Below are 13484 nucleotides of genomic sequence, written 5' to 3'. Positions count from 1 at the left end.
GACCCGTTGAACTGCGAAACCACACTGGGATGTCGGGCCTACACAAGACTATTTTCAACAGTTATATTTTTGTGTCACAACAGTCAGGAGACACTACTGTTTTTCTTTACGGAAAAAACTACCAAAACCTGAATAATAGAGATTTTTTACCGTGGGATGGCAAAACCACAGTTATTGTTTACTGGGGTATACCACACTTTTTTAAATAGAGATATTTGCGGCTGAACTGTGAGCGTCACACTCAAACTGCTTTTTTTTTAGATATCAAAGGCCCAAAACTGGATAGTACAGCGATTTGACCCGTGGAACTGCGAAACCACACTGGGATGTCGGGCCTACACAAGACTATTTTCAACAGATATATTTTTGCGTCACAACAGTCAGGAGACACTACTGTTTTTCTTTACGTAAAAAACTACCAAAACCTGAATAATAGAGATTTTTTACCGTGGGATGGAAAAACCACAGTTATTGTTTACTGGGGTATACCACACTTTTTTAAATAGAGATATTTGCGGCTGAACAGTGAGCGACACACTCAAACTGCTTTATTTTTAGATACCAAAGGCCCAAAACTGGATAGTACAGTGATTTGACGCGTGGAACTGCGAAACCACACTGGGATGTCGGGCCTACACAAGACTATTTTCAACAGATATATTTTTGTGTCACAACAGTCAGGAGACACTACTGTTTTTCTTTACAGAAAAAACTACCAAAACCAGAATAATAGAGATTTTTAACCGTCGGATGGAAAAACCACAGTTATTGTTTACTGGGGTATACCACACTTTTTTAAATAGAGATATTTGCAGCTGAACAGTGAGCGACACACTCAGACTGCTTTTTTTTTAGATACCAAAGGCCAAAAACTGGATAGTACAGTGATTTGACCCGTGGAACTGCGAAACCACACTGGGATGTCGGGCCTACACAAGACTATTTTCAACAGATTTATTTTTGTGTCACAACAGTCAGGAACCTACTGTTTTTCTTTACGGAAAAAACTACCAAAACCTGAATAATAGAGATTTTTTACCGTGGGATGGCAAAACCACAGTTATTGTTTACTGGGGTATACCACACTTTTTTAAATAGAGAAATTTCCGGCTGAACAGTGAGCGACACACTCATACTGCTTTTTTTTTAGATACCAAAGGCCCAAAACTGGATAGTACAGCAGTTTGACCCGTGGAACTGCGAAATTACACTGGGATGTCGGGCCTACACAAGACTATTTTCAACAGATATATTTTTGTGTCACAACAGTCAGGAGACACTACTGTTTTTCTTTACGGAAAAAACTACCAAAACCTGAATAATAGAGATTTTTTACCGTGCGATGGCAAAACCACAGTTATTGTTTACTGGGGTATACCACACTTTTTTAAATAGAGATATTTGCGGCTGAACAGTGAGCGACACACTCAAACTGCTTTTTTTTTAGATACCAAAGGCCCAAAACTGGATAGTACAGCGATTTGACCCGTGGAACTGCGAAACCACACTGGGATGTCGGGCCTACACAAGACTATTTTCAACAGATATATTTTTGTGTGACAACAGTCAGGAGACACTACTGTTTTTCTTTACGGAAAAAACTACCAAAACCTGAATAATAGAGATTTTTTACCGTGGGATGGCAAAACCACAGTTATTGTTTACTGGGGTATACCACACTTTTTTAAATAGAGATATTTGCGGCTGAACAGTGAGCGACACACTCATACTGCTTTTTTTTTTAGATACCAAAGGCCCAAAACTGGATAGTGCAGCGATTTGACCCGTGGAACTGCGAAACCACACTGGGATGTCGGGCCTACACAAGACTATTTTCAATAGATATATTTTTGTGTCACAACAGTCAGGAGACACTACTGTTTTTCTTTACGGAAAGAACTACCAAAACCTGAATAATAGAGATTTTTTACCGTGGGATGGCGAAACCACAGTTATTGTTTACTGGGGTATACCACACTTTTTTAAATAGAGATATTTGCGGCTGAACAGTGAGCGACACACTCAAAGTGCTTTTTTTCTAGATACCAAAGGCCCAAAACTGGATAGCACAGCGATTTGACCCGTGGAACTGCGAAACCACACTGGGATGTTGGGCCTACACAAGACTATTTTCAACAGATATATTTTTGTGTCACAACAGTCAGGAGACACTACTGTTTTTCTTTACGGAAAAAACTACCAAAACCTGAATAATAGAGATTTTTTACCGTGCGATGGCAAAACCACAGTTATTGTTTACTGGGGTATACCACACTTTTTTAAATAGAGATATTTGCGGCTGAACAGTGAGCGACACACTCAAACTGCTTTTTTTTTAGATACCAAAGGCCCAAAACTGGATAGTACAGCGATTTGACGCGTGAAACTGTGAAACCACACTGGGATGTCGGGCCTACACCAGACTATTTTCAACAGATATATTTTTGTGTCACAACAGTCAGGAGACACTACTGTTTTTCTTTACGGAAAAAACTACCAAAACCAGAATAATAGAGATTTTTAACCGTGGGATGGAAAAACCACAGTTATTGTTTACTGGGGTATACCACACTTTTTTAAATAGAGATATTTGCAGCTGAACAGTGAGCGACACACTCAAACTGCTTTTTTTTTAGATACCAAAGGCCCAAAACTGGATAGTACAGCGATTTGACCCGTGGAACTGCGAAACCACACTGGGATGTCGGGCCTACACAAGACTATTTTCAACAGATATATTTTTGTGTCACAACAGTCAGGAGACACTACTGTTTTTCTTTACGGAAAAAACTACCAAAACCTGAATAATAGAGATTTTTTACCGTGGGATGGCAAAACCACAGTTATTGTTTACTGGGGTATACCACACTTTTTTAAATAGAGATATTTGCGGCTGAACAGTGAGCGACACACTCAAACTGCTTTTTTTTTAGATACCAAAGGCCCAAAACTGGATAGTACAGCGATTTGACGCGTGGAACTGCGAAACCACACTGGGATGTCGGGGATACACAAGACTATTTTCAACAGATATATTTTTGCGTCACAACAGTCAGGAGACACTACTGTTTCTCTTTACGGAAAAAACTACCAAAAGCTGAATAATAGAGATTTTTTACCGTGGGATGGAAAAACCACAGTTATTGTTTACTGGGGTATACAACACTTTTTTAAATAGAGATATTTGCGGCTGAACAGTGAGCGACACACTCAAACTGCTTTATTTTTAGATACCAAAGGCCCAAAACTGGATAGTACAGCGATTTGACGCGTGGAACTGCGAAACCACACTGGGATGTCGGGCCTACACAAGACTATTTTCAACAGATATATTTTTGTGTCACAACAGTCAGGAGACACTACTGTTTTTCTTTACGGAAAAAACTACCAAAACCTGAATAATAGAGATTTTTTACCGTGGGATGGCAAAACCACAGTTATTGTTTACTGGGGTATACCACACTTTTTTAAATAGAGATATTTGCGGCTGAACAGTGAGTGACACACTCATACTGCTTTTTTTTTAGATACCAAAGGCCCAAAACTGGATAGTACAGCGATTTGACCCGTGGAACTGCGAAACCACACTGGGATGTCGGGCCTACACAAGACTATTTTCAAAAGATATATTTTTGTGTCACAACAGTCAGGAGGCACTACTGTTTTTCTTTACGGAAAAAACTACCAAAACCTGAATAATAGAGATTTTTTACCGTGGGATGGCAAAACCACAGTTATTGTTTACTGGGGTATACCACACTTTTTTAAATAGAGATATTTGCGGCTGAACAGTGAGCGACACACTCATACTGCTTTTTTTTTTAGATACTAAAGGCCCAAAACTGGATAGTGCAGCGATTTGACCCGTGGAACTGCGAAACCACACTGGGATGTCGGGCCTACACAAGACTATTTTCAATAGATATATTTTTGTGTCACAACAGTCAGGAGACACTACTGTTTTTCTTTACGGAAAGAACTACCAAAACCTGAATAATAGAGATTTTTTACCGTGGGATGGCGAAACCACAGTTATTGTTTACTGGGGTATACCACACTTTTTTAAATAGAGATATTTGCGGCTGTACAGTGAGCGACACACTCAAAGTGCTTTTTTTCTAGATACCAAAGGCCCAAAACTGGATAGCACAGCGATTTGACCCGTGGAACTGCGAAACCACACTGGGATGTCGGGCCTACACAAGACTATTTTCAACAGATATATTTTTGTGTCACAACAGTCAGGAGACACTACTGTTTTTCTTTACGGAAAAAACTACCAAAACCTGAATAATAGAGATTTTTTACCGTGCGATGGCAAAACCACAGTTATTGTTTACTGGGGTATACCACACTTTTTTAAATAGAGATATTTGCGGCTGAACAGTGAGCGACACACTCAAACTGCTTTTTTTTTAGATACCAAAGGCCCAAAACTGGATAGTACAGCGATTTGACCCGTGGAACTACGAAACCACACTGGGATGTCGGGCCTACACAAGACTATTTTCAACAGATATATTTTTGCGTCACAACAGTCAGAAGTCACTACTGTTTTTCTTTACGGAAAAAACTACCAAAACCTGAATAATAGAGATTTTTTACCGTGGGATGGCAAAACCACAGTTATTGTTTACTGGGGTATACCACACTTTTTTAAATAGAGATATTTGCGGCTGAACAGTGAGCGACACACTCATACTGCTTTTTTTTTTAGATACCAAAGGCCCAAAACTGGATAGTGCAGCGATTTGACCCGTGGAACTGCGAAACCACACTGGGATGTCGGGCCTACACAAGACTATTTTCAATAGATATATTTTTGTGTCACAACAGTCAGGAGACACTACTGTTTTTCTTTACGGAAAGAACTACCAAAACCTGAATAATAGAGATTTTTTACCGTGGGATGGCGAAACCACAGTTATTGTTTACTGGGGTATACCACACTTTTTTAAATAGAGATATTTGCGGCTGAACAGTGAGCGACACACTCAAAGTGCTTTTTTTCTAGATACCAAAGGCCCAAAACTGGATAGCACAGCGATTTGACCCGTGGAACTGCGAAACCACACTGGGATGTTGGGCCTACACAAGACTATTTTCAACAGATATATTTTTGTGTCACAACAGTCAGGAGACACTACTGTTTTTCTTTACGGAAAAAACTACCAAAACCTGAATAATAGAGATTTTTTACCGTGCGATGGCAAAACCACAGTTATTGTTTACTGGGGTATACCACACTTTTTTAAATAGAGATATTTGCGGCTGAACAGTGAGCGACACACTCAAACTGCTTTTTTTTTAGATACCAAAGGCCCAAAACTGGATAGTACAGCGATTTGACGCGTGAAACTGTGAAACCACACTGGGATGTCGGGCCTACACCAGACTATTTTCAACAGATATATTTTTGTGTCACAACAGTCAGGAGACACTACTGTTTTTCTTTACGGAAAAAACTACCAAAACCAGAATAATAGAGATTTTTAACCGTGGGATGGAAAAACCACAGTTGTTGTTTACTGGGGTATACCACACTTTTTTAAATAGAGATATTTGCAGCTGAACAGTGAGCGACACACTCAAACTGCTTTTTTTTTAGATACCAAAGGCCCAAAACTGGATAGTACAGCGATTTGACCCGTGGAACTGCGAAACCACACTGGGATGTCGGGCCTACACAAGACTATTTTCAACAGATATATTTTTGTGTCACAACAGTCAGGAGACACTACTGTTTTTCTTTACGGAAAAAACTACCAAAACCTGAATAATAGAGATTTTTTACCGTGGGATGGCAAAACCACAGTTATTGTTTACTGGGGTATACCACACTTTTTTAAATAGAGATATTTGCGGCTGAACAGTGAGCGACACACTCAAACTGCTTTTTTTTTAGATACCAAAGGCCCAAAACTGGATAGTACAGCGATTTGACGCGTGGAACTGCGAAACCACACTGGGATGTCGGGCCTACACAAGACTATTTTCAACAGATATATTTTTGCGTCACAACAGTCAGGAGACACTACTGTTTCTCTTTACGGAAAAAACTACCAAAACCTGAATAATAGAGATTTTTTACCGTGGGATGGAAAAACCACAGTTATTGTTTACTGGGGTATACAACACTTTTTTAAATAGAGATATTTGCGGCTGAACAGTGAGCGACACACTCAAACTGCTTTATTTTTAGATACCAAAGGCCCAAAACTGGATAGTACAGCGATTTGACGCGTGGAACTGCGAAACCACACTGGGATGTCGGGCCTACACAAGACTATTTTCAACAGATATATTTTTGTGTCACAACAGTCAGGAGACACTACTGTTTTTCTTTACGGAAAAAACTACCAAAACCTGAATAATAGAGATTTTTTACCGTGGGATGGCAAAACCACAGTTATTGTTTACTGGGGTATACCACACTTTTTTAAATAGAGATATTTGCGGCTGAACAGTGAGTGACACACTCAAACTGCTTTTTTTTTAGATACCAAAGGCCCAAAACTGGATAGTACAGCGATTTGACCCGTGGAACTGCGAAACCACACTGGGATGTCGGGCCTACACAAGACTATTTTCAAAAGATATATTTTTGTGTCACAACAGTCAGGAGGCACAACTGTTTTTCTTTACGGAAAAAACTACCAAAACCTGAATAATAGAGATTTTTTACCGTGGGATGGCAAAACCACAGTTATTGTTTACTGGGGTATACCACACTTTTTTAAATAGAGATATTTGCGGCTGAACAGTGAGCGACACACTCATACTGCTTTTTTTTTTAGATACTAAAGGCCCAAAACTGGATAGTGCAGCGATTTGACCCGTGGAACTGCGAAACCACACTGGGATGTCGGGCCTACACAAGACTATTTTCAATAGATATATTTTTGTGTCACAACAGTCAGGAGACACTACTGTTTTTCTTTACGGAAAGAACTACCAAAACCTGAATAATAGAGATTTTTTACCGTGGGATGGCGAAACCACAGTTATTGTTTACTGGGGTATACCACACTTTTTTAAATAGAGATATTTGCCGCTGTACAGTGAGCGACACACTCAAAGTGCTTTTTTTCTAGATACCAAAGGCCCAAAACTGGATAGCACAGCGATTTGACCCGTGGAACTGCGAAACCACACTGGGATGTCGGGCCTACACAAGACTATTTTCAACAGATATATTTTTGTGTCACAACAGTCAGGAGACACTACTGTTTTTCTTTACGGAAAAAACTACCAAAACCTGAATAATAGAGATTTTTTACCGTGCGATGGCAAAACCACAGTTATTGTTTACTGGGGTATACCACACTTTTTTAAATAGAGATATTTGCGGCTGAACAGTGAGCGACACACTCAAACTGCTTTTTTTTTAGATACCAAAGGCCCAAAACTGGATTGTACAGCGATTTGACCCGTGGAACTACGAAACCACACTGGGATGTCGGGCCTACACAAGACTATTTTCAACAGATATATTTTTGCGTCACAACAGTCAGAAGTCACTACTGTTTTTCTTTACGGAAAAAACTACCAAAACCTGAATAATAGAGATTTTTTACCGTGGGATGGCAAAACCACAGTTATTGTTTACTGGGGTATACCACACTTTTTTAAATAGAGATATTTGCGGCTGAACAGTGAGCGACACACTCATACTGCTTTTTTTTTAGATACCAAAGGCCCAAAACTGGATAGTACAGCGATTTGACCCATGGAACTGCGAAACCACACTGGGATGTCGGGCCTGCACAAGACTATTTTCAACAGATATATTTTTGTGTCACAACAGTCAGGAGACACTACTGTTTTTCTTTACGGAAAAAATACCAAAACCTGAATAACAGAGATTATTTATCGTGGGATGGCAAAACCACAGTTATTGTTTACTGGGGTATACCACACTTTTTTAAATAGAGATATTTGCGGCTGAACAGTGAGCGACACATTCATTCTGCTTTTTTTTTAGATACCAAAGGCCCAAAACTGGATAGCACAGCGATTTGACCCGTGGAACTGCGAAACCACACTGGGATGTCGGGCCTACACAAGACTATTTTCAACAGATATATTTTTGTGTCACAACAGTCAGGAGACACTACTTTTTTTTCTTTACGGAAAAAACTACCAAAACCTGAATAATAGAGATTTTTTACCGTGGGATGGCAAAACCACAGTTATTGTTTACTGGGGTATACCACACTTTTTTAAATAGAGATATTTGCGGCTGAACAGTGAGCGACACACTCAAACTGCTTTATTTTTTGATACCAAAGGCCCAAAACTGGATAGTACAGCGATTTGACCCGTGGAACTGCGAAACCACACTGGGATGTCGGGCCTACACAAGACTATTTTCAACAGATATATTTTTGTGTCACAACATTCAGGAGACAATACTGTTTTTCTTTACGGAAAAAACTACCAAAACCTGAATAATAGAGATTTTTTACCGTGGGTTGGCAAAACCACAGTTATTTTTTACTGGGGTATACCACACTTTTTTAAATAGAGATATTTGCGGCTGAACAGTGAGCGACACACTCAAACTGCTTTTTTTTTAGATACCGAAGGCCCAAAACTGGATAGTACAGCAATTTGACCCGTGGAACTGCGAAACCACACTGGGATGTCGGGCCTACCCAAGACTAATTTCAACAGATATATTTTTGTGTCACAACAGTCAGAAGACACTACTGTTTTTCTTTACGAAAAAAAACACCAAAACCTGAATAATAGAGATTTTTTACCGTGGGATAGCAAAACCACAGTTATTGTTTAGTGGGGTATAGCACACTTTTTTAAATAGAGATATTTGTGGCTGAACAGTGAGCGACACACTCAAACTGCTTTTTTTTTAGATACCAAAGGCCCAAAACTGGATAGTACAGCGATTTGACCCGTGGAACTGCGAAACCACACTGGGATGTCGGACCTACACAAGACTATTTTCAACAGATATATTTTTGCGTCACAACAGTCAGGAGACACTACTGTTTTTCTTTACGGAAAAAACTACCAAAACCTGAATAATAGAGATTTTTTACCGTGGGATGGCAAAACCACAGCTATTGTTTACTGGGGTATACCACACTTTTTTAAATAGAGATATTTGCGGCTGAACAGTGAGCGACACACTCATACTGCTTTTTTTTTAGATACCAAAGGCCCAAAACTGGATAGTACAGCGATTTGACCCGTGGAACTGCGAAACCACACTGGGATGTCGGGCCTACACAAGACTATTTTCAACAGATATATTTTTGTGTCACAACAGTCAGGAGACACTACTGTTTTTCTTTACGGAAAAAACTACCAAAACCTGAATAATAGAGATTTTTTACCGTGGGATGGCAAAACCACAGTTATTGTTTACTGGGGTATACCACACTTTTTTAAATAGATATATTTGCGGCTGAACAGTGAGCGACACACTCAACCTGCTTTATTTTTAGATACCAAAGGCCCAAAACTGGATAGTACAGCGATTTGACCCGTGGAACTGCGAAACCACACTGGGATGTCGGGCCTACACAAGACTATTTTCAACAGATATATTTTTGTGTCACAACAGTCAGGAGACACTACTGTTTTTCTTTACGGAAAAAACTACCAAAACCTGAATAATAGAGATTTTTAACCGTGGGATGGAAAAACCACAGTTATTGTTTACTGGGGTATACCACACTTTTTTAAATAGAGATATTTGCAGCTGAACAGTGAGCGACACACTCAAACTGCTTTTTTTTTAGATACCAAAGGCCCAAAACTGGATAGTACAGCGATTTGACCCGTGGAACTGCGAAACCACACTGGGATGTCGGGACTACACGAGACTATTTTCAACAGATATATTTTTGTGTCACAACAGTCAGGAGACACTACTGTTTTTCTTTACGGAAAAAACTACCAAAACCTGAATAATAGAGATTTTTTACCGTGGGATGGCAAAACCACAGCTATTGTTTACTGGGGTATACCACACTTTTTTAAATAGAGATATTTGCGGCTGAACAGTGAGAGACACACTCATACTGCTTTTTTTTTAGATACCAAAGGCCCAAAACTGGATAGTACAGCGATTTGACCCGTGGAACTGCGAAACCACACTGGGATGTCGGGCCTACACAAGACTATTTTCAACAGATATATTTTTGTGTCACAACAGTCAGGAGACACTACTGTTTTTCTTTACGGAAAAAACTACCAAAACCTGAATAATAGAGATTTTTTACCCTGGGATGGCAAAACCACAGTTATTGTTTACTGGGGTATACCACACTTTTTTAAATAGAGATATTTGCGGCTGAACAGTGAGCGACACACTCAAACTGCTTTATTTTTAGATACCAAAGGCCCAAAACTGGATAGTACAGCGATTTGACGCGTGGAACTGCGAAACCACACTGGGATGTCGGGCCTACACAAGACTATTTTCAACAGATATATTTTTGTGTCACAACAGTCAGGAGACACTACTGTTTTTCTTTACGGAAAAAACTACCAAAACCAGAATAATAGAGATTTTTAACCGTGGGATGGAAAAACCACAGTTATTGTTTACTGGGGTATACCACACTTTTTTAAATAGAGATATTTTCAGCTGAACAGTGAGCGACACACTCAAACTGCTTTTTTTTTAGATACCAAAGCCCCAAAACTGGATAGTACAGCGATTTGACCCGTGGAACTGCGAAACCACACTGGGATGTCGGGACTACACGAGACTATTTTCAACAGATATATTTTTGTGTCACAACAGTCAGGAGACACTACTGTTTTTCTTTACGGAAAAAACTACAAAAACCTGAGTAAGAGAGATTTTTTACCCTGGGATGGCAAAACCACAGTTATTGTTTACTGGGGTATACCACAATTTTTTAAATAGAGATATTTGCGGCTGAACAGTGAGCGACACACTCAAACTGCTTTATTTTTAGACACCAAAGGCCCAAAACTGGATAGTACAGCGATTTGACCCGTGGAACTGCGAAACCACACTGGGATGTCGGGCCTACACAAGACTATTTTCAACAGATATATTTTTGTGTCACAACAGTCAGAAGTCACTACTGTTTTTCTTTACGGAAAAAACTACCAAAACCTGAATAATAGAGATTTTTTACCGTGGGATGGCAAAACCACAGTTATTGTTTACTCGGGTATACCACACTTTTTTAAATAGAGATATTTGCGGCTGAACAGTGAGCGACACACTCATACTGCTTTTTTTTTAGATACCAAAGGCCCAAAACTGGATAGTACAGCGATTTGACCCATGGAACTGCGAAACCACACTGGGATGTCGGGCCTGCACAAGACTATTTTCAACAGATATATTTTTGTGTCACAACAGTCAGGAGACACTACTGTTTTTCTTTACGGAAAAAATACCAAAACCTGAATAACAGAGATTATTTATCGTGGGATGGCAAAACCACAGTTATTGTTTACTGGGGTATACCACACTTTTTTAAATAGAGATATTTTCGGCTGAACAGTGAGCGACACACTCAAACTGCTTTATTTTTGGATACCAAAGGCCCAAAACTGGATAGTACAGCGATTTCACCCGTGGAACTGCGAAACCACACTGGGATGTCGGGCCTACACAAGACTATTTTCAACAGGTATATTTTTGCGTCACAACAGTCAGGAGACACTACTGTTTTTCTTTACGGAAAAAACTACCAAAACCTGAATAATAGAGATTTTTTACCGTGCGATGGCAAAACCACAGTTATTGATTACTGGGGTATACCACACTTTTTTAAATAGAGATATTTGCGGCTGGACAGTGAGCGACACACTCAAACTGCTTTTTTTTTAGATACCGAAGGACCAAAAATGGATAGTACAGCGATTTGGCCCGTGGAACTGCGAAACCACACTGGGATGTCGGGCCTACCCAAGACTAATTTCAACAGATATATTTTTGTGTCACAACAGTCAGAAGACACTACTGTTTTTCTTTACGGAAAAAAACACCAAAACCTGAATAATAGAGATTTTTTACCATGGGATAGCAAAACCACAGTTATTGTTTACTGGGGAATACCACACTTTTTTAAATAGAGATATTTGCGGCTGAACAGTGAGCGTCACACTCATACTGCTTTTTTTTTAGATACCAAAGGCCCAAAACTGGATAGTACAGCAATTTGACCCGTGGAACTGCGAAAACAAACTGGGATGTCGGGCCTACACAAGACTATTTTCAACAGATATATTTTGTGTCACAACAGTCAGGAGACACTACTGTTTTTCTTTACGGAAAAAACTACCAAAACCTGAATAATAGAGATTTTTTACCGTGGGATGGCAAAACCACAGTTATTGTTTACTGGGGTATACCACACTTTTTTAAATAGAGATATTTGCGGCTGAACAGTGAGCGACACACTCATACTGCTTTTTTTTAGATACCAAAGGCCCAAAACTGGATAGTACAGTGAATTGACCCGTTGAACTGCGAAACCACACTGGGATGTCGGGCCTACACAAGACTATTTTCAACAGTTATATTTTTGTGTCACAACAGTCAGGAGACACTACTGTTTTTCTTTACGGAAAGAACTACCAAAACCTGAATAATAGAGATTTTTTACCGTGGGATGGCGAAACCACAGTTATTGTTTACTGGGGTATACCACACTTTTTTAAATAGAGATATTTGCGGCTGTACAGTGAGCGACACACTCAAAGTGCTTTTTTTCTAGATACCAAAGGCCCAAAACTGGATAGCACAGCGATTTGACCCGTGGAACTGCGAAACCACACTGGGATGTCGGGCCTACACAAGACTATTTTCAACAGATATATTTTTGTGTCACAACAGTCAGGAGACACTACTGTTTTTCTTTACGGAAAAAACTACCAAAACCTGAATAATAGAGATTTTTTACCGTGCGATGGCAAAACCACAGTTATTGTTTACTGGGGTATACCACACTTTTTTAAATAGAGATATTTGCGGCTGAACAGTGAGCGACACACTCAAACTGCTTTTTTTTTAGATACCAAAGGCCCAAAACTGGATAGTACAGCGATTTGACCCGTGGAACTACGAAACCACACTGGGATGTCGGGCCTACACAAGACTATTTTCAACAGATATATTTTTGCGTCACAACAGTCAGAAGTCACTACTGTTTTTCTTTACGGAAAAAACTACCAAAACCTGAATAATAGAGATTTTTTACCGTGGGATGGCAAAACCACAGTTATTGTTTACTGGGGTATACCACACTTTTTTAAATAGAGATATTTGCGGCTGAACAGTGAGCGACACACTCATACTGCTTTTTTTTTAGATACCAAAGGCCCAAAACTGGATAGTACAGCGATTTGACCCATGGAACTGCGAAACCACACTGGGATGTCGGGCCTGCACAAGACTATTTTCAACAGATATATTTTTGTGTCACAACAGTCAGGAGACACTACTGTTTTTCTTTACGGAAAAAATA

This window comes from Phyllobates terribilis, unplaced genomic scaffold, assembly GCF_046119375.1.
Source record: "Phyllobates terribilis strain yellow unplaced genomic scaffold, ASM4611937v1 Scaffold_1__5_contigs__length_1240528914, whole genome shotgun sequence".
Taxonomy (NCBI): domain Eukaryota; kingdom Metazoa; phylum Chordata; class Amphibia; order Anura; family Dendrobatidae; genus Phyllobates; species Phyllobates terribilis.
This window is presented reverse-complemented; position numbering follows the sequence as displayed.